The sequence below is a fragment of the Misgurnus anguillicaudatus genome, chromosome 24 (assembly GCF_027580225.2).
Source record: "Misgurnus anguillicaudatus chromosome 24, ASM2758022v2, whole genome shotgun sequence".
Classification (NCBI taxonomy): domain Eukaryota; kingdom Metazoa; phylum Chordata; class Actinopteri; order Cypriniformes; family Cobitidae; genus Misgurnus; species Misgurnus anguillicaudatus.
The window spans coordinates 14,798,764-14,821,992 of NC_073360.2; the positions used below are offsets into that span (position 1 = coordinate 14,798,764).

Here is a 23,229-nt window from a genome sequence, read left to right on the forward strand (position 1 = left end):
CGATGTTTGCGCATGCAATTTAGCCGCGCTAGGTGCTCTGCTTCTCATATTTAGGAGTTCATCAAACTAAACATTAAAAAACGTTTGTTTTTCGACGGGTATAAGTTTTAAAATGTATTTAAAACAGAGTGGTTATCTTGTCAAAAGTTAAACTACAAAACAGGTAAGCCGTTTTTTTTTTATTTCAGTGATGACACGGAAAATATCTGCACCGAACCTATATTTACGCCTGACACGACTGTCTTTCTTGTGATTTTAATATTATGATCGGTGTTCACTTTCAAATGATAGCAAAGAGATTCCTAAAATAATATCATCAGATATTTCTGTATCTAAAGTGAATACAGAGATGATCAAAGTCAAAGCAAGCAAGCAGATATTTCTGTGCTAAACAATAACGCGTAGTGTCTATAAAAAGCATTAATTTCAGTGTTTTTCTTGTTATAAATTAAAGTTTAATGAATTGTATATAAAGCTTAGTTTTTATCATTTACAGTAACAATAAAAAATTATTTGTCACTTGTCATATTTTTTGCTCATGGCTTTGATGCACTAAATCTCCAAATTAAATAAAAACACTAAATTGTAGCCGGGGTTTCCAAGGCAGGAATACCTTTGTTTTTTTTTTTAGGTTTAGTTATCAAAATGTTTTTTGTGTGATGTTCTGTAGATCATGGTTAAAAATGTTATGAGGAATAATTAAACAAATGTTGCCTTACATTTTACCTTAAAAAAAAAAATATATATATATATATATATATATATATATATATATATATATATATATATATATATATAAATGCATCGTCAGTTTTGTCTTCGTTCAAAGAAAATAAAAGTTACCAATTTGTACCTGGTCTGGCCCCCTCCCATGCACACACACACAGATGATTCGACTATCGGTCGACTATGGAAAGATTCGACAATTCTGATTCGAATATGTAAATCCTTAGTCGAGGACACCCCTAGTGATTTGCCATAAAATGTGATCTGATCCTCATCTAGGTCACAACAATAGACAAACACAATGCGCATAAGGTGACAACACAAAAATAATTCTAGTTTCTTGTGTCTTTTTTGAGAACCCCCATTAAACATTCATAGTGCTGGAGGAAAATGTAAGTGAACCCTTTCTTGAGGTCATTCCACAGTTTAAGGTCTGGGCTTTGACTAGGCCACTCCAAATGGCGCATTTTGTTTTTCTTAAGCCAGTCTGTAGTGGATTTACTACAATGCTTAAGGTCATTGTCCTGTTGCATCAACTAACTTCTTCTGAGCTTTAACTGGTAGACAGCCACCCGGACATTACCCTGTAGGATTTTTTTTAACTTAATTCATTTTACCCTCGATGATGGCAAGTGGTCCAGGCCATGAGGCAGCAAAGCAAGCCCAAATCATGATGTTCCCCTCCACCATACTTCACTGTTGGGATGATGTTTTGATGTTGGTAAGCTGTGCCCATTTTGTCATAACATTTTCCCCCCCAAAAAATTCAACTTTTGTTTCATCAATCCATAAAATATTTTCCCAGTAGCACTGGGGTTTGCCAAGGTGCTCTTGCAAACTTCAGGCTCACGGCAATGTTTTTCGGGAGAGCAGCGGCTTCCTCCGTGGTGTACTGTCATAGACACTGTGCCTGTCCAAAGACTTGTGTATGGTAGACTCAGGAACAGAGCTGTTTGCTCGTTCCAATGATGTCTTCAAGCCTTTAGCTGTTACTCGTGGGTTCTTCTTTACTTCATTGGAGTATTCTGCATGGTGTCTTAGGAGTCATCTTGACTGTGCGCCCACTTCTAGGAAGGGTAGCTACAGTATTTAACTGTCTCCATTTATAGACAATTTGTCTAAGTGTAGACTGATGGAGGTCTAAACATTTTGAGATTGTTTTGTATCCCTTTTCGGCCTTATTGAGTGCAACATCTCTTGATCAGTGGCAGCTCCAGAGATTTTCTGATGCAGGTGCTATGGGGATGCTAAACACTTAAGAGAAGGTGCTTTGAATTTTGGGGGCGTTTCATTATGGAGGTCGCATTGGACCACCCATGGTGTATATATATGTATATATATGTATATGTATATGTATATGTATGTATATATGTATGTATATATGTATGTATATATGTATGTATGTATGTATGTATGTATGTATGTATGTATGTATGTATATATATATATATATATATATATATATATATATATATATATATATAGACCCTTTTACAGCGCCCGTGACCAAATAGCCTGCTCGTGCATTTTGGCAACAGAAGTGGTGTTATTCCCCATTGGTTCTAACGTGTTAGCAACTCAGAAAGTTTATTAAAACGGTTTCCCAGAATCAAAATGTCTGGTTGTTGCGTTTGGTTGCACTAATATAGTATACTAATATACGTATATATGTATCTGGCTACTTTAAATTTGGCCATCTGCTAACGTCTTCTATCCACTCCACTATAGTACACGGATCTGGTAGCTGTGTTGAAAATGTTGATAAATTTTAAAATAACTTTCTCTGTCTGTGTTGCTTCAATGCTGATTCTCGCCGTACTTCCGTTGCCAAAATGCGCGTGCATACGTTGACCTGTCGTAATTGTGTACAAACAGTAAAAGAGTCTATATACACGCGTAACGTACACGCCCGCATTAACTGACCTATACTCCTTCCGCGACTATGTAAAAGTATTCAACACAAGGGCTATAGATACAATATACATAAGACTGCCAATGTAAACCTCTGAAAATAATATTTCACAATTCTGTCACAGTCAAGCCCTGAATACAACGGAGCAACAAACAACACCATCCAACAGAAACTGTGCACGCTTATGCGCAGATCACGAAATCGCACAGCCAGTTACCAACACTAATCTAATGATGAATCAGCAGTATTCCTATGGTTGAAGCATTATAGATGTAACTATGAAGAGCCAAGATTTCTGCTGCTTTAACCACCAAATTAATTCAATTTGTAATAGCCAACAGCTGGGGAAAATCAAGCACTTACTGTACCATAGACGTCTTCACAACTTTTGATTGAGTGCGAAGGCATCAATGATGTTGTCGCAATTAAGGGTCTTTGCTAAATTTCCAAACTTGCTATCAAAAACAAACTGCCGTGCGTTAAGGTCAAAGGTTCACCAGGCGCTGCGCCCATTGGCCAAAGAAGATCACCTCTTTGGGCCTTGTTATTTTACACTAAAATATATATTTTTAAATTATTATTTAATTCCTTTTTTAACAACATGAAAAAGACTATTCAAACATGACATTAAAATATAAACATATAAAATATTACAGACATTTCTTGGGGGTGCTGGGCGGGTGCTATGGATATTATAGGGGGAGCTACAGCACCACCTAGCTCCTCCCTGGCGCCACCACTGCTCCTGATCAGATATCTTTATAAGAGCATGGTTCAGAAGAGCTGATGCTTCTTAAGGACAGCAATCTTAAAATGTGTGAGTGTCTTAATATCAATCAAAGTTGCTCTAAACCACACATTTAAACTCATTTTATTAATTGGACTCCAGTTTGCCAGCATCTGACAAAAAAGCTTTCAATAAAGTAATTAGTCCATGGGCTCACTTACATTTTCCTCCAGCACTGTGAATGTTTAATGGGTGTTTCCAAAAAAGACACAAGAAACTGGAATTATTTATGTCTTGTGAGCTTTATGCACATCGTGTTTGTTTATTGTTGTGACCTAGATGAGGATCAGATAACATTTTATGGCAAATCACTGTAGAAAACCAGTTCATTCCTAGGGGTTCACATACTTTTTCTTGCCACTGTACATGTTGTGACAAGCTTTGCATCGTGTGCCCTTGAAAAAGAAGTCACCACCAGCCACTGATCATATATTCAGATGTTCCAAGACTGATGTTACTTTGGCAGCAGGAAAGCAGATCTTGTGTTTGTTAAAGCTGAAGTTATAACTTTATAGTATAATAGGCATTGTTTTTGTCCAAACAATATCAAATAAAACAGAAGTGGGTCTAATAAAACGTTATAGAGTTACAAGGAATGAGATACTATGCAATACAGTTTACCATGGGTAAGCAGTGTTTTGGGCATTTAGTTTCTTTTTTACTTCTAACAGGTTTTATTTAAACTCACAGTTGCTAAAGAGTTTCCTGTTCTGCTTGAACTGCTTGGTAGAGGCTGCACAACAAGACCTGAAAATAAAGATTTTTTTAACACTTAGTAGTTACATGTGTATATAATGTCACGGTGTGACTTTTTTCCGTGGGCGGAACCAAAATTCGAGAAGTGGTTGGCGATTGGCTGAAGAGGAGAAAGGAAGGAGTATAAAGAGAGCTCTGGAAATACAAACGGGTTGGTCGTTGGTTGCTGTAGCGAGTGTTGTTGCAGTGCTGTGTTATTGTTGCCACGGAGGCCTGGCGGAGCCGGTAAACAGAGGAAACGGAGGTTGGACTAACTGGGTGAAGATAGCATCGCTAAAGCGAGTCACTGGGCTGAGTAAGTGGAAGACAGTCGCTGTTATGATGTGGATGTACCGACACGATATGCCTTTGTGGAGTTAGAGATTTTGGGAGAACACTTACCGTGGCGGATGTCGAAGACCGTTAACAGCGGAACTCCAGCTGCGAACAGGACCAGGAATAGCAGAGAAGCCTCAAGGAGTGTGAGTAAACGAACTAAACCATTGGGAAGAATTAAGCAAAGTGTATTACCTGATATTGTGTTTGCATTACGTATTCTGAAGACTAAAAGTGTATTACCTGATCTTGTGTTGTGAGTTTACCACGTAGCGTTGCGGCCTCACTGGAAAGGGAAGCGTGGGCGAGCCGGGGAACAACACTGGAAGCATAAAACGCACGTGAGTGGCCTTGAAGTTTGCATTACGTATTGTGAAGCCTAAAAGTGTATTACCTGATCTTGTGTTGTGAGTTTACCACGTAGCGTTGCGGCCCCACTGGAAAGGGAAGCGTGGGCGAGCCGGGGAGCAACACTGGAAGTATAAAACGCACGTGAGTGGCATTGAAGTTTGCATTACGTATTCTGAGCCTAAATTGTATTACCTGCTCTTGTGTTGTGAGTTTACCACATAGCGTAGCGGCCCCACTGAGGAGTGAAGCGTGGGCGAGCCGAGGAGCATCAGTAATAACCATAGGGGGTTCTGTGTCCCTCTCCTATACACTTCCCCTCCACCAAGAAAAACACCCAACCAACCGCACGGCGGGCCCGGGTCCAGTTCTGGCTCAGTCCGTAGTTCACTAAGTGTGTGTGTAGTGCCGTGGGTGAGTCTTTGTCTTCATTGTGTGTGTACACCTAAAAGCTTGCAGTGTCGTGCTGTGCTCATGTCGACAGAAGCCACTTCGAGGCCAGAGTCGTCGTGAGGAGATTCCAGCCGTTGAGGTCGGTGGAGTGTGGGTTGAAGGTATCTACAATTAGGATTTCCCTGAGGATAAAGCGATGGATCTTTGCTGTACGGACAAACGGGCAGTGGTGAAGTATTTATCTACTGGAGTGAGTAAATAATCTACGATCTGTGCTGTTGACGAAGGGTTGTTGGGCTGAAGTCTGTATTCAATAACAGTTCTTTTATGGAGCCTGCTCAAGGATTCGCCCCTGTACAGTAATCTCCGGTACCGTGAGTAGAGGAGGAGCAAGGGAAGCGTTCGGCTCCACATACGTCCATTCTACGTCTCTCCATCACCCAGAGCGCCGCAGGTCAGCCGTGGGTCCTCTTTGATCTTCTTGGAGGCCGTAAGTCGGAGCACATTGTGTTCAACCCTCACCCTGTTAAGTCCACTGCCCCTGAGTCAAGGTTGTACGGAGTGACCGTTGTGTTGAGTGAACCTGAAAAAGGAAAGTAAAGTCCCAGTCTTGTGTGTTACTTACCTCTGCTTACAGCACGAACCTGAAAAGGAAAGGAAAGTCCCAATCTTGTGTGTTACCTAACTCTGCTTACAGCACGAACCTGAAAAAGGAAAGTAAAGTCCAAGTCTTGTGTGTTACATACCTCTGCTTACAGCACAAACCTGAAAAAGTAAAGTAAAGACCCAGTCTTGTGTTACTTACCTCTGCTTACAGCACGAACCTGAGGAAGGAAGTAAAGTCCCAGTATTGTGTCACACTTATCTCGGTTTGCAGCACGAACCTGAGGAGGGAAGCCAAGCCCTAGTTCTAATATTGGTAGACAGCACACTAACCACCTTTCTCTTGTGATCTTGCCTCCCGGAGAAGAGGAGCGCGCCACGGGTTCAAGGAAACAAACCCAAAGGAGCCTGTCCCCGTGGAAGCTCCGCCTGGAGGCGTGAAGGAACTATTGTTTTAACTGTCCCCTTTCCCTTTCCCATACCATTTTAAGTAATTTAATAAAGATTCATTTTAATTATATTCATTCCTTGTGTGTCTGGTCATTGGGGTGGCTTTGGGACCTCCTCGAGGTGGAAACTAGGAAGGGGCGTGGCTTGTTACATTCTGTGGTCCGCCCCGACCTGTGACAACAACATTCATTTAACTAGTCATTGTTACCCATTATGTGTTTAGGAGCCAGTGGAGCTGGTGCTTAGTATTTTTTACTCAAAAATAGTGCTATAGTAAAGTATGTCTGTTTAATTTTTACAAAGAATGTATGTTCACTATGTGTGACTCTGCCTGTGAAAACCCAGCCAAGATTTTTACAGTTTTCTACATGACATCATCCTACGTAATTTAAAGAATGTTCTGTAAAATACACTATATAACTTTTATGAATATAGCTTTTGGCATTAACTTACTTGAGAATTATTTTTCCGCTGGGTGTTTCTGGCTCAGAGTTGATGTCATAGGTTTAGCATGCCTTAGTCCACTTTCTTGCAATGCTTTTAGAAGATGCTGAAACAAATGAAGCATATTTATTCATTAAAGGGTTAAGCCATAAGGGGTCACACTTTAATAAACTGGCCATAATTTTTTTATTAATGTTCACGTACCATTTACAATGACAAATACTGCTTACCTGACTCGTACAGTATTCTTGCCAAATGTTTGGTCTTTTCTGGCTGTGGTGTCTCCATCGACCTTACACTCCTCAGCAGCCGGTCCAAATCTTTGTATGGAGGCCACCATGCATGACCATCAGAAATCCATGGTTGTGCTATAGGACCGGTTGTTCCCTCTTCTACAAACTCAAATATCAGGTACATCCTCTATCTGCAACAATGGGGGGGGGGGGTTAATGTTTAACAATGTTCTGATTGTAGTTGTTTATATAAATAATTAACATTTAAACATTTATTTCAAACAAATATAAAAAAAATGGGTAAAAATGAATGAATAACTAATAAAAACAAATGAATAACTACTGTGTATGTAGAAGAGTTATATGAAACCAAAAAAGCTTTTACCTCAACGTCCTCAAATTTGCAGAATTCTGTTGTTGTGGCAATCATGTCAACAAGATGAAGTCAAGTGCTGAGGATGGCAGGGGATATTCAAAAACAATTGTGGCTGTTAAAGGTACTCAATGCGACATAAATTTCTTCCCCCAGTGAAATGATTTTATGAACCTTTGCCACTTTTCCGTCAATGTAAACAAAGCGGTTAGCTTGGTCCAGTTTGATTGTGTATAATCATGTTTACAGGGCCGGCTGCATGTTGTTTTCTGAGCATTTGTGGCTTGTTTTTGGTTTCTCTTTATTATTTGCATTTCAGGAAAGCTCCTGACAATCTGACTGAGTGGGCATGAAGGCTTCCACAGGAGTCTCTTCAGTTTATTGAGGTAATCCTCATACTTGAAAGCACTGAAGTTGTTGAGGACGCCATGGTGTTTTGCATCTTCCACAAGATGTACAAGATTGTGAACCTTGTAGGACATAAATTTCGGGCCATATAGTTGTACAAACCGTGTAACAGAAAGGCATAGTCCACAAAAAACAGCAAAAAGTTTTGCACACATCTGAATTAAGAAAAACTGCCTAAACTCAGTCACCTTCCATTGATCAATTTCCTTCAGTGCCATTGGTTTAGGAGCAAATCCCATGGTCACACTTGCTTGGGCGCTTAGTGACCTCTCTGTCAATATGTTGACTTGGAAGCCTGATAGCCTACAAGTTAAAGGACCCAGCCGAGAAGACGCCGCATGACTCCAAGACACACAAGGTGCATATAACCAAGGGGGAATCCATAGACCATATCCAGTGAGGTTTTTTCTAGAGGTGAGGTGCCAATCTGAATCTATTTTATTTCTGAAATTGTCGTTTTTTTCTAAGAGGCATGTCATATCTTGGGAATGTCATTCTGTTTTCAAGGTAAATGCCATCCTGAATGCACTTTTCACACCCATGGTAGCCTGTGTGACCTTTCACGCTCTTCAGAAAAGCATGTGCAGGTGCGTCACAGACAATTGAAGTAAGTTGTAAAGTTAGCTTAATTAACCTTCAAATTCCCTCAAAACCATTGCTTAATCATTTTATTTCACAGATGAAATCTCTAATTCCTCAAGTGAGTTAGATTTACTGGCTTCACAAAATAAACCTACCGTCACAGGTTCCACTTGCACAGAGTTTTGCACAGTGCAAAGAATTGGCCAGAATTGTTTTGTCAAACTCTTGTAAAGAGGCAGACCATCAATGTTTACCTGCAACTCTAAATTGCTTGTAGTCCTCAAAATGCCCATGCTGTTCTAGAGTATACTTGAAAGGGATGGCAGAAATCCAAAGTGATAGTACTGGCCACCTGCTTTGTTTTGTATTTCTGCTGTATTTCTATAACAGCGTCCCTGGCATCTTTTGGGAGATTCAGATGTTGTTGATGGAGTATGCCAAGTAATGAATTTAATGCCACCTGTGTAATTGTATGATCTTTTGCCCAAGTTGCCAAGTCCTCTTGTTAAGAACTGTACATTTCAGACTCTGAGTCAGACTTGCTGTTTTGACACATTCTGGCTCATCAATTTAAGACAGACAATGCATAAATTCTTCTTCTTCAACCGTGTTAGTGTCACTGCATGCCACCAAACTCGTCCTCCCATGATGATGATTCTTGCAGTGACTGCAGTTGCTTGTCCACCTTAGCTTTGTCTTTTTTTCGCATTGTCCAGCAAGAAATTTTTTGCATGCCATGCTTGTAAAAGATAAAGAAAATATAAAAGTTGAACTAACCTACTCTGCAAAATATGGTGGTTCTCAATTCCAAATTTCACATTTTGTATATTTAATTAGTAACTTAGGATGTTTAGTAATTCAGATTGATTTACCCCTTAGAGTAAATATTAAGGCACTTTGAACTGAACAGGGCATAATAGATGGAGACATCTAGAATATAGTGCTGCATGTTCCCCACCACAGGCTGTATGAAGCGAACTGTTAAGTGTACGTACCTTTTGTTTTTGACAGTTTGAACTTCGGTCACTGTTGTAGAAAAGAATGAACTTTCTGTAATTGAGAAGACAATAAAACAATCACACACAAAAATCATTGTAATTACCTTGTTGTAGCTTCATTAGTATACAAAAAGCTAATTGAATCAGTGAGCTAGTGTATAAAATTATTGTGTAAAACTCATCCTGAAGGGCAGCAATCCTTCAGAGTTTAAAGGGCTGTTCACACTAACAATCACTAAAGTTAATGTCACGGAGTGACTAAAGGCAGCGGAACTAAAAATATTGCGGAACTAAAAATAGCGGAAGTAGTTCAGCCCGGACCGTTTTCACCGAAACACCCAGCCAGTTCCGGTAACTCTGGGCAACCATAATCAGGCGATATCAGCATCAGGTGTGCTTATCAAGCATGGCGATTGGGAAGTTCAGAAGAGAAGAGGAGTATAAAAAGAGCATCAGGAAAGCAGGAAGAGGAAGTTTATTCCAGCAAACATTTGTTTGGTGTGTTTGAGAGGCGTATTATTGAGGAGTTTGCAGACTGGGCGAAGATAAAGTGGAAGATTGAGCCAAATGAAAACGAAGTTAAGTACTTAGGAAATCCCTGTCGAAGTGATTGTGTTGATCTGTGCTGTTTGCTTCAAAGAGTTTGTGGATATTGAAGAATCGTTGTGTAATACATTGGAAGGACCGAAGAAGTGTGCTATTAGCAATCTTGTATAAGCTGTTTCTCTGGAAGAGAGAGAGAAACGTTGAGAGTCAACAAACTGAGTATGTGGAGTTGTTGTTTTGCCAGTAACATCGCTTGCTAAACTGTGTGTCCCTGTGTATCCCCTAAGTGCTTGCTCAGTGTGTATATGGCCCCACCCAAGGAAAGGAGTGGTGGGCGAGCCAAAGCTAGCAACGAAGATGTGACGTCTCTATTGGTCATCCTCCGCATCCACCCATTCTGCTGTTTAGGACCAAATCTCTGCCAATGTGGTGATCAGACCCTAATTCACCGTGAGTGTGTGTGGCGTGCTGTGGGTGAGTCTTTTGACGTGTGTACACTTGAAGAATTGTAGTGTTGTGCTGTGCCAATGTTGTCAGCGATCATTCACTAGGCCGAAGAGGAGGGCCTAGACTGAGGGAAGTGAGCTGGCGTCGGTGGACGACCGACTCATTTATTATACAACCCGACTGTGACTCGTAATTCCTGCTCTCACCTGGTGGTGGCGTGCCAGCTATAAGAAGTAAGAGTATTGCTGTGAATAGTGTGTGGAGTATTTGAAGGAGGGAGAGCTTTAATTGGCTGCTGTGTGGTAGCAAAGTACATGTGCTGTCTTGGTGTATGATTATACGCCTGTTGAGTGTTTACAGATGCCCGCCCCTGTCTAGATCTCTTTTCCCGCTGTTGGAAGAGAGGAAAGGGAAGCGACCGGCCCACTCGTACAGTGCATTATCTGGTGTGGTGTCTTATTCCATCTTACCCACCATTCAGGATTTCATCTGCGGCCGTGTTAGGCCCAACGTGCAGCAGCCTTGGCCTGTCCCTCCATCCGTACGTTTGTTTGGAGTTAAGAGGTGTCGTATCACTCCCTACCTATTCACAGAAGTAGTCTATTGTGAAGAGCCTCTGTGTGTGTGTCTGTTACCAGTCTGCAGGTTCGAGCCAAGGGCTCTGTGTCGACGTGGGACTGTTCCACGACATATTGGAAGTCCACGTTCAAGTGTGTAGTACAGCTGGTATATAATAAACTTTAAGTTATTAATGAAGAGACACTGTAAAACAATTAAATCTCAGGTGGTGGTGTTAACCCAAATTTAACCCTCAGGTTGAATTGGTTACAGACATGAAACTCTGTGCTCCTAATCTCTTCATCACAAAAACTTTTGCACTGTTAGCCTTCAGGTTCACATCACTGGGTATCTGCTGAAATATATATGATATTATGTATATATGTTGTTCTGAGATTGCAATTTTATATTCATGTTTGGTTTCATTTTAAAGGTCATGGTGCGATGAGTAAAAAGGTCTCATTTCTATAAGTCTAAGATAAGATGGATCATGGTTTTAGAACTTAGGATATAAGATGCATTTCTTGTAGAGGTGGGGTTTTTGCCAGATACTTCTGGCTAGTTTGACCAGGTGCTCTTTAGTATCACTTGGCACAGGTCAAACTGGATTTTGACCAGGTGTACTTTAGTATCACTTGGTACAGGTCAAACTGGATTTTGACCAGGTGTGCTTTAGTATCACTTGGTACAGGTCAAACTGGGGTTTTATGTCTTTGTCTCAAGCTATGTATAAAAGGTGGCCTGGCAAAATGTTCTGGGAGCCATTCTGTACAGAAGCTCCCACACTCTGTGTGTATTCAAACCTTATGGAGGCATCCTGTAACCAGGAGCTTCCACACTCTGTATTCAAACATCATGGAAGAAACCTTTAACAAGAATCTTCCTACACCATTTTGGGTGTATTATATTCATGATAGAAGTACTCTGTAGCCAGAGTGTCTATTGCCAGGTATGACTTTGTAACTTTTGCAACTGTTGATCATTTTAATTGGAATTGAATCATATTCTGTATTATATGATATTCTTTAAGCTGGAACCTGCCTGGTATAATAAATTGTTATAATTGATTCATTTTAATTCTTCAGAAATTGTATTGATTTATTTTAATTCTTTCAGAAATTATTATGACTAGTAGATTAGGAGTCTGGTATTACCGCAAGATTATTCTGTCAGGATATGATCACACTGGGGTTTTGATGGTCGAATGGAGCATGGGGCACCTTCTTTAAAACTCTCAGATTTATGTCTATCACCTGCCTTAGCAAGTTGCATGAGATCTAAACTAAAGTAACTATTTTTATGATCGGAGCAAGCATGGAGTGGCCAGACATAGAAATATTAGTTTTCCCGGCAACCTCTGACTAAGATCAGACTGAAAATGTTGAGTCCGTGTGATATACGCAACGGCCGTCGTATACTCTGTGCGATACCTGGTCCCTAAGGAACGAATCATTAAGACTATGGGAATTTATAAATAATCAAGATCTAAATTATGATCAACAGATAATTGGAATAATGCACTAAATTCTTACTATATTAAATTGGAGTCAGATTATATTTTAAACACAGAGGTCAAAGAAATACATTTGAAATCTAATAAATGGAGTTATTCTTCTATAATCGCTAAAGGAAAACAAGAACACGAGAATCCTTCTCCCACGCCATTGGATACCGTCGTTGGGCCAGTGGGTGGCGTCTTACAAGTGTTGCACTGGAAGTCTATCCTAGCGAGCAAGGCTAGAAGTTCGCCATGTGTGCATACATCCTCTACAGTCACCTATGCCCCCAAAGAGCTAAAGCTTGACGTCTCCCTACCTACGGGTCTGTGAGTTCCATTCATTTCAAGCCTGTATACTCACCTGTACGCCCAAAGCCAAGTGCCCCGTGTACCTCTCTGTATACTCATCTGTACGCCCAAAGCCAAGTGCCCCGTGTACCTCTCTGTATACTCATCTTTACGCCCAAAGCCAAGTGCCCCGTGTACCTCTTTGTATACTCACCTGTACGCCCAAAGCCAAGTGCCCCGTGTACCTCTCTGTATACTCATCTGTATGCCCAAAGCCAAGTGCCCCGTGCACCTCTTTGTATACTCACCTGTACGCCCAAAGCCAAGTGCCCCGTGTACCTCTCTGTATACTCATCTGTACGCCCAAAGCCAAGTGCCCCGTGTACCTCTCTGTATACTCATCTGTACGCCCAAAGCCAAGTGCCCCGTGTACCTCTTTGTATACTCACCTTTACGCCCAAAGCCAAGTGCCCCGTGTACCTCTCTGTAAACTCACCCATACGCCCAAAACCAAGCGCCCTGTGTACCTCTCTGTAAACTCACCCGTACGTCCAAAAAACTAGATCGAACTTAAATTTGACATTTAAAGAGAGAGTACAACCAAAAATTCTGTCATTTCTCACCTTCATGTTGTTCTAAGCGTTTATGAGTTTCTTTCTTCTGTTGAATACAAAAGAATATATTTTGATAAATGTTGATTGTCCTTTTTGACTTCCATAGTATTTTTTTCTTCTATGGAAGTCAATGGGTACCTTCAACTGTGTTGTTGACATCAATTATCAAAATATCCTTTGTATGGAACCTAATAAAGAAACTCCTACAGAACCAGATAATGTTAGTTTTCAAGTCTTGGTGATAAGGTTGGTCTCAAAGATGCACAAAAGGAAGTCTGGCATACAAACCACCACGTTTGGCCTATTTAATATTTGGCAGTTCTTTCATTGATTTCATAGTAAAATTACAGTGCCTTCACTCTAAAAATGGCTGGGTTATGTTTGACCTATAATGGGTAATATTGGACAGAACACATGCTGGGTTAAAAAATTACCCTGTGCTGGGTTAAAAATGACCCAATGTTGGGTTGTTGTTATACAACCATGGGGTATTATAACCCAGTAGTTGGGTTAAAATAACCCAGCATGGGTCAATTTTTAACCCAGCACATGTTCTGTCCAATATTTACACATTATTTGTCAAAACATAATCCAGCTATTTTTAGTGTGTACACAATTTTGTAAATTTTATTACAGTATGTGAAACGTGGGCGTTTTAATTAAGTGACATTGTTTACTTAAAAGTAAGGTCAAAGGGATTTTTTTGTGTTCTTGTTTTTATTACAATTACAAATCAGTATTACCAGGGGTGCAAACTCATCAGAGGTGAAAAAGGTGACAAGACACAAGCGCTCTTATATAAGCGGATATGCGGCTTGCACGCTCCTCTTAAACAGAAACGGGTATATAGCGCATATAGCACTGTTGTCAACGGCTTAAAATCACTTAACTTAAAACTGCGGTGCGTGAACAAATGTTAAGCTTTATGACCACGCGCACAGCAACGTGACGTGGGCGCGTAACCTCAAATGAGAAAATACTACGAGTTAAGTATGTGCACTCAATCTGCAGACTGCTTAAACTTCGGCAGCAAATGAGGTGGCTATAAATTGTAAAACATAACCCGCCAAACTGGCTAGTAATTTGACATCGTTACCACAATAGCTGGACATGATTTTCATAATTTCATTTACTGCTACCATGTCGCAGACCCCCCTCACCCCTCATTTTCAAAAACTTATCGGATCTAGACGAATCACAAGAATGAGCTATTTTGTATCAAAAAACGGCGAATTTCGCCGAAAGGTGACAAGTTTGCACCCCTGATTACTAATGTAATGTTTGTATAAATATCAACATATCGCATACATTTTGGGGCAGTGTGCTAGAGAGGGTTAAGATTAATCCAGGACCAGGCCTTTGTTATATTTGGAAATTTGAAGGGAGAGTTTACCAAAAATAATTATTCTGTCAATTTTCTTATCCTCATGTTGTTCTAAACCTGTATGAGTTTTTTTTTTCTGATAAACACAAAAGAAGATAGTTTGATAAATTATGTTAAGCACACAGCTGATTGTGTTAAGCACACACCCTCTTTGCTAACGGAAGAAGCTAAACTATACATGTGGCATGAAATGAAGGTTGCAATAACAAGCGGAGTCTTACCACTTTCATGCTGGGTGGTAGAGTCTTCGTTCACACGAACACGGTTCTTGAAGCTGCATTACGTGGAAGACGATGTCCTTGCATGAATCGTTCGCTTGTTGGAGGTCTGGGGTCAGGGTGAAGTTAGCCACGCTGGATCTACAATACCCGGCCAGCAGCTCCTCCATATCTTCCCGCTCTGGTGAGCTTGGGTCATTAGATCGGCAGGGAAAGCAGATTCACAGTAAACAGACAGTAAGCAAATGCTAATGTTAGCTGGCACCATTTGGTGATGCTAGTAGGCTATATGCTAAGGCTGGGTGTCGTTTTTACTTGGTAATACTATACAATAACGTCAAGGTACACTATTCCTGAGATAAACAAATAAGTTATATTAAATAGATAGAAACAGGATAGTAAAAAGAGATGATTTCAAAAAGAGGGGAAACTTTAGCCGGGGACTTTTTAGCCGGGGAAGTAAAAAAGTCCTAGGAGGGAAAAACCCTTGGGAGATATATATATATATATGTAGATCAGAGGTGTGCCGACTTTCACATTTACCGGAACTGGATCTGTTTGTCTCATTGTCCTCGGGATGGAGGACGAGACAGGGAGAGAGAAACAAAATCTTATTAGCATAGGGGCCGTTCACATGTAAAGCAAGTGTCACACAGTGATGTGGTTTGAGTCAGCTCGGTTCCGGACAGGCTAACTATTGCTGGTTAAGTGTATTACATATAGTTGATGATTTTAGAAAATGTGTGGGCCCAAGGTGAGTCTATGTATGGGGCCCCCCATATGATCTTTAAAACAGAAACAGAAACTCGTTTGACTAAGGCCAGAGGCCCCACTGCCGTCGTTAATACTAACGTACAGTGGCAAACGGTTCTGTATGACATACTATTCTCAAGATCATGGGAAAAAGCCAAAATCACAACCCGACCATATGTGGGAATTAAGACTCAACCGACAACTAATTCAAAGTTTCAACATATTACTAAAGAGTATTAATGACATGTACCATGCTTTGGAGTGTTGACGAAAAAAGGTTTTAATTAATTTATTTATTAGGTTGTACAAGCTAGCTATTGTGAGATAAGTACCATTACTAAAACAAATTATGTGAATGCCTTGTTAAAGAGAAAAGTTTTAAGTCTAGATTTAAAGTTATCTACTGTCTCTGAATTTCGGACATCGGTTGGTAAATCATTCCATAGCTTAGGGGCTAAGTAGGAAAAGGATCTGCCACCTTTAGACACTTTTGATATTTTAGGGATAATTAAGAGACCAGAATTTTGCGACCGCAATGCACGTGATGGATTGTATTCTGATAATAATTCTCTAAGATATGAGGGTGCTAGGCCATTTAAGGCTTTGTAGGTGATTAGTAATACCGGTATTTTAAATTGTATACGATATTTAACTGGTAGCCAGTGTAAAGATGCCAGAATTGGGCTTATGTGGTCATACTTCTTAGATCGAGTAAGCACTCTTGCAGAAGCGTTTTGAACTAGCTGAAGCTTGTTTACCTGATTTGCATGGCATCCTCCGAGTAACGAGTTACAATAGTCTATTCTAGAGGTCATAAAAGCGTGTATAAGCTTCTCTGCATCTGATGCAGACGGTATATGGCGTATTTTTTAGATATTTCTAAGATAGAACAATGCTGTGCGGCAGACATTGGAGATATGGCTATCGAAGGATAAATTGCTGTCGAACATCACACCTAAATTCTTAACCGTGGAGGTTGGCACCACAGTGCACCCATCTGTGGGCAACTTGTAATCTGTCATATTATGTTTGAAGCGATTCGGTCCGATAACAAGTATCTCTGTCTTATTGGAGTTTAGCATAAGAAAGTTATGTGCCATCCAGTCACTAATATCGCTGAAGCAGTCTGTTAGTTAGCGTAGATAGAAAACTGGTGTGTTTCGCTGGGATGTGAGGAGATGTACAGCTGGAGAGTTATATGTTATGTAACACTGAAGGACCCATTACACAAAGCATTTGTATACTGTTTGCCTAACTGTAGACTGGTGAAATTCTAAAGTCTTTGAAGAACTTTGTCACCCTTTCTAGCTTTATGTGAAGCAACAATTCTTGATCGTAGCTCCTCTGAAAGCTCTTTTTGGCGAGGCATGACTCACATAAGCGTGTTGTTCTTTTGCGGAGGGGTTTTTATTAGTCAAAGTAGCTGTAGTCCCCACCTCCAAACGTATTATCTTTACAAGACTTTATGTGTGCTTAAACCTTACTCCAATTAGCTTTTTTGAGGTCATTAACTCAAGGGTTCACTTACTTTTTTCACAAGCACTGAGTTTTTTTAGTGTTCTCAATAAAAGCATAAAAGATCAGGGACCGCATGTATAACGCGTTCAGAGTAAAATTTTAGTCTGAAGTGCGTCAAAATTCTAAGGATGATGTAAGTTTACTCTTATTTCTAGACTTAAGTGTGATTTATAAAGCCTCCTAAGTGTTAAGACAAGGGCTGCGTTCCACTCCAATTTCAGTGGAGTACCAAGTTTATGGAAGAGAAGCTTATAACAAAAAAGTAATTTTTACACAGAAGACAATAACTTTAATCTTAAATTATCTAAGTAGTATGTTGTATAATAAATATATTAACTCTTTCCCAGCATTTTTTCTTTAAGTCGCCAGCCACCACCAGTGTTTTTGATCATATTTACTTAAATTCGTTCAATAACATTAGGCAGTTTTGATTTATATGCCGTTTAATGTTGATGATCACGTTATTTTTAAAGCGTCATGAAACTCACTTGCGAACTTCCCTAAACACTTCCCCTCTGGGGAATCCCTGTCACCATTTTGAAGTGCGAGAGAAGTTTATATGGACAGACCCTCGCTCCCTCTGTCAAAATCAAGGGAGCGAGGGTCTGTCCATATAAACTTCCCTTCCCTACTTCATTCGTAAACGAGACACAGCGTAAATGCTGTTTTTTAACTAAAGGGGTCATCACTGTTAAAGTCTGCTTAAGGCACCCATTGGGTACCCATTTGTTTCGATTATGTAGACTTTTATGTAGACTCTTTTACGAACGTCAATTCACTAGGGGTGTGCAGCGGAGTCAGTGTTTGTATCTGTATCTGTAACAATCTCAAAATTATTTGTATCTGTAATTGTATTCGGATTTAAACGGAAGTGGGTGGGTCTTAAACCGGAGGTTTGTAAAATTCCATGAAAATGAAACTTAAATAGAAAATAACTTCTATTCTATTAAAAACAAAAATACAAAAATGTTAATTAAAATGACAAATAACTTGATTCTCGTTACTAATACGCATGGAAACAAACTTCTCATTTTCAAAGCCCCATACAGCTTGTGCCTATGTGCTATGCATCACTGTATTGTAGCTTAAAATAACAAACTTGAGCGCGCAGACAATTCTGCACATCACCTTTAAGCGTTAAATATGTCTGTCAGCACAGTTCCATATGTGACCGGTCTAAATAAATGGGAGGTTTTCATAAAAAATAAGTAGCCTTCATTAATCCCTTGTCTAGCGATCCCAAAACTCCAATAATTAAACATCTAAACTGATCATTATTTGTACGTTTTATGTTAAAAAGTTATTAAGATTGACACGACTCGCACTGACTGATAGATCCGTAACGCAGAGACCCGCAAATGCAGGCACCGATATATCGTCCCCTTGGAATTATAAGGTTCTATCTGACAATTTTTCACAATATTAAGCCTTAAAGGTCAAATAGTTAACAATTTAATTGATGGGGTCTTAATTACAACAACAAATGTTAGCATGTTATTTTAGCCATACTGAGGTCTAGAGAGAAATCAATTTTACCTGGCCCACTTGAGATGGAACAAAGTCCTGCTCAGATGTATTACAGTAGCTGCTTTCAGTCTAAACAAAAGAAAGATTAAAGTAACAATTTCTGCAATAATGTGTTTAATTACCCACCAAATTGGTACAAAAAATTTACATCTGCACTGGACAAAATATTTAGACCTACCTTGCTTAATTTGAAATGTCCTAAATACATGGAAGTGCTGAAAAATTAAATACATGTTATAAAATGTGTTAGAAAGTAAAATGTAATCCTTTCTGAGACACTGTTACAACATTAATTTTATATTTATTTTTAATTTTATATTTAATGTTCAAATAATGTTTGGCAGTAGAACTAAGCGTAAAGTGTTTGTTTTTTTTAGAATTAGAAGGTTCTATCTGCCTTTGACCCATTCCAAAAACACCATTTACAAATTTGAGAGGATTTTGATATTGTACATTTAGAATACATTTAGGGTCCCTGTTACTTTATAATTCCAAGGGGACGATATGTAGAATAGTTCAAAAACGACGAATTCACAACAAAATTCCAACAAACTTGCTGAGCTCATTATTATTTATGTCCACACAGCGTTTGGGCGAAAATAACAAAATGTTTTAGAAAACTATCATTAATCTTCATCTAAAAAAATAAATAATCAGATATTCGTTTAAAATTTCAAATAACAGTATGCTCTATTATTTAAAAAAATAGTTTTGACCATTTGTTCAAAACAAGCAACATGATTTTAAACAATGAGGTATTTAGAAACATATTTAATTCAAATGTTTTAGTTGTTATTTATTTACTTTATTTTTTATGCAATACATGCAATTGCAATTGATGTCATAGGAATCTTCTGTTTAAATTTAGCTTTTAAAATGTTACATGTTAATACATTAAAAGAGTATTTTTTTTACAGTTGGGTTAAAAGAAGTTTGATATTAGCAGCGTTTGTAAGATTTAAGAAGTATAAAGTAAATATAATATGTGTTTATTTTTAAGAGGGTCTTAAATGGATAAAATAGACTGGAACAGATTATAAAAAAATACTTAATTCTAAGAGGGCTTTGAAAGAAGGTCGGAACCGGATACACTGTACATAATGTAAATGATACCATAAAGGACAAGTAATTTTGTCAATTCATGTTTTACTTTCTGTGTTTTAAATAAAGTACATGTCCAGATTATGGAAATATAAAACAAAATGTAAAAAAGAAAATTCCATCTATAACTTTATGTGATAAGAGAGTAATTTATAGGAAAATTGATAAGTACAATCAAAAGATCATGGAATGCTCCCCGGTAGATATATTAGGATTGAAATATCCATTGTGCAAAGACTTGATACTTAAAATATAAAAGAAATGGGGAAATGCACAATAAGGGGGACAAAATGGCCAAAGGGTGGACATCTGATGTGACATTGTGTGAGGAAATGGACATACTTGATAAAGAATTATAAAACAAAAGAAAGAAAGAGTAAATAAAAAAGAGAAAAAAGAGATTTGGAAAAAATGATATTGGTTTTGTTTAATTAGGAAGGGGAACATTTATTGAAGATATTAAACAGGCACAGAAAATAAAAGAACCTGAAACAAAAGAAAGAGGTACTAACCCATTTTATCAGACATAGATGGTAATTTCCATTAATAAAAGGTACTGTGGAAGTCACAGGTGAAATGTAAATGGAAGGGCAAGTTGAGTTAGAAAACAAACACATTTGTGGGAGAAGGACAAGAAGGAGAACAACAACAACAACAACAACAACAACAACAACAAGATAATAGCTGTGGAAGACATTAAAGCACTCACTGCGAGAAATCTTGGAAAAACAAAGATGGAAGAAATCCTCCAAATATCTGAGAACTAGAGAGAGATGTGGACTCAAATTACATGGGTGGGACCGTTTTTGATCCATATCGCCAACCGTGTGGCAAGCTTAACGAACTGAATATCCAAAGAAAGTGGATAATAAAGCATCGAGAGGCAAACAACTTGGAAATACAGAAAATCCAACTGCACATGTTAAGAGACAATTAAAAAGATGGAAACAAGAGACTGAGGGGAACCCTAGATGGAGATCCTTTACTCATCACCATGTCAGAAATGCTGTAGTTGATGCTATGCCACCAGCTGTCAAAAGCAAACTTGAGGATGTAGTGGGCTTGAACTCTAAACCACACAATGAATTCGGTGACTATGTGGCACATGCTGTGGAACAGCACATAAAGAATGAACTGAAACTAACCAATCAAGAAAAAGAGTTACAAAGAAAATTAGCTCAATTACAGCTTAAAGAACTGACAAAGAGAAACAAAAAAATACAAGCTACAATGAAAGAATGAGATGAGTCAGAACAAATGAAAGTGATGGCTCCTGTAACTACACCTCAAGCTTTCCAGGCAGGACCCCCTGCAGTACTCCCTCCTAAAGCACACCAGACTCATGTACCAATTGTAAATGTCTATGCAACACCACCAGGGCAGAAAGATGGGAAAGAAGACAATTTGGAAGGGGACAAGGAGAGAGAAACAAAGACAGATGTTGGGGATGTGGGCAGCCTGAATACAAAAAGAGTGGATGCCCAGTTAAAGCATGGTACCAGTTACCTTGGGGACAAAGGGGAGGGTGGCAGCAGCCCTTTCAAAATCCAGGTCAATCCCAGTAAACCCATACAGAGGTCCAAACCAAGGGTATTAGGGAAGCCCAGAGAATCCTGAAGGGGAGAATCAGCTATCTATTTTAACGACAAAAGCTGATCAAGACCCTATGTTAAAAATCTAAATTGAGGGAAAAGCTGCACCTATGTTGGTAGATACAGGAGCAATGTATACATGTGTTAATTCAAATTATGCTTCACATCTCCCCTTTTCTGGAAAATTTGCTAAGACCATAGGATTCTCGGGACAAATACAATTAATTCCAATGACTGCTCTAGTGTGTCTACAAACAAGACAAAAATACCTACTCTTGTATCAGATCACAATCCACAAAAGTGATGTACAACCAATAATAAATGGGGGAAATTTATTGAAGCACAAATTCCTAATGCACAATTACCAAGGTCAGAATTTCATTGTACTATGATATATGATCCGGATAAAATACTCAACTTAAATGGCATGAAGAACCTAACGGACAAAAAAATGGAAATAACAACTGTGAGAGAATTTAGGAGATTCATATTGCAGTCATATTCTGTATTTGTTTTATTATCATATGGTTTCATATATCGAGTGTTTTCATATCTTAAAGTTGAATATTAGTGTGTCTTCTGTCACCTGAATAGAACTGTTTTGCTGTTAAGTTTTGGTTCATCAAAGGGACACTGAGTGCATTGCCATTTTGAACTAAGTTCATTGTTTTGCTGTTAAGTTTTGATTCATCACAAGGACACTGATGCATTGCCCTTTTGAACTAAGTTCATTGCAAGTGCATCGTTACGTTTCCAAGAAAAGGGCAGTTGCATTGAAACAAAAATAACTTGCTCTGTAGCAACAAAGCAAACCTAATTGCTGATTGGTGAAAACTTAAAGGTTGAAAACAAAAAAACAGACAATTGGTAAGCTAAAATTAGCAAATGTGACACACGCAAAATCAGTAGCTGATGCTATTGAAAACATTGAGTCTGGGTTTTAAAAGGTGTTAAAAAACAGGAAATGTTTTTTCAAGCTTGCAATGAAACTATAAGAATAGAAATTGGGGGTTTGGAGAGTTAGTTCAGCTGTCATATCTCTTTGGTGATCATCAGGCTGAGCCAGTATTGTGTTTATGCTGTCTAGATACAATAGTTTACATATCTCTCTACTGCATCCATTATTCCATCTGGAAAATGCACAACATTTCCTGGGGCTGTGAGCAGGATAGTAGGAAAGACAACCGAGGGGTTGTCTAAGGATCTTTGATCCGAAGGGGAATCCTGATTTACATTTGAAGTCTTCTGTGCATCTCTGCGGATGCTGAAATAGCTACAGGGTGGCCAACCCCTATAATTTTAAAAGGCAAGAAAGCCTTTTATTTACTGCTATTTTTGCACCTATATTGATGTATTTGTGAGATGTTTTGGAAATCAGTAGACATCACGGCAATTTTCTAAAGTTTCCTTAAATCTCTCCACCCGAAAATGAACTTAAATTGTAAAGAGATGAGTTGGTGATACGATAAAAAGTCTTTGTTACAGTAAGGAAATTTAGACTTTAGGGTACGGTGACTTGTGTTACAGGAAGATCCTGCCCGCATAAAAAAATCAGGGTACGGTGACTTGTGTTACAGGAAGATCCTGCCCGAGTAAGGAAATTTAGGGTATGGTGACTTGTGTTACAGGAAGATCCTGCCCGCGTAAAAAAAAATCAGGGTACAGTGACTTGTGTTACAGGAAGATCCTGCCCGAGTAAAAAAAAAAATAGGGTATGGTGACTTGTGTTACAGGAAGATCCTGCCCGAGGAAATTTAGGGTATGGTGACTTGTGTTACAGGAAGATCCTGCCCGAGGAAATTTAGGGTATGGTGACTTGTGTTACAGGAAGATCCTGCCCGAGGAAATTTAGGGTAT

At 39.0% G+C, this 23,229-nt stretch overlaps 1 long non-coding RNA gene across 1 annotated transcript; it reads right to left on the minus strand.

Annotated features, from left to right (window-relative positions):
* Nucleotides 1–6,733: 6,733 nt before the first annotated feature.
* On the minus strand, nucleotides 6,734–10,438 carry LOC141361594 (uncharacterized). The gene is made up of 4 exons (XR_012367736.1): nucleotides 9,326–10,438; nucleotides 7,353–9,069; nucleotides 6,965–7,158; nucleotides 6,734–6,840 (listed from the first exon to the last, which is right to left on the minus strand). It is a non-coding gene; the product is annotated as an uncharacterized lncRNA (long non-coding RNA).
* Between the last annotated feature and the right edge of the window lie 12,791 nt (nucleotides 10,439–23,229).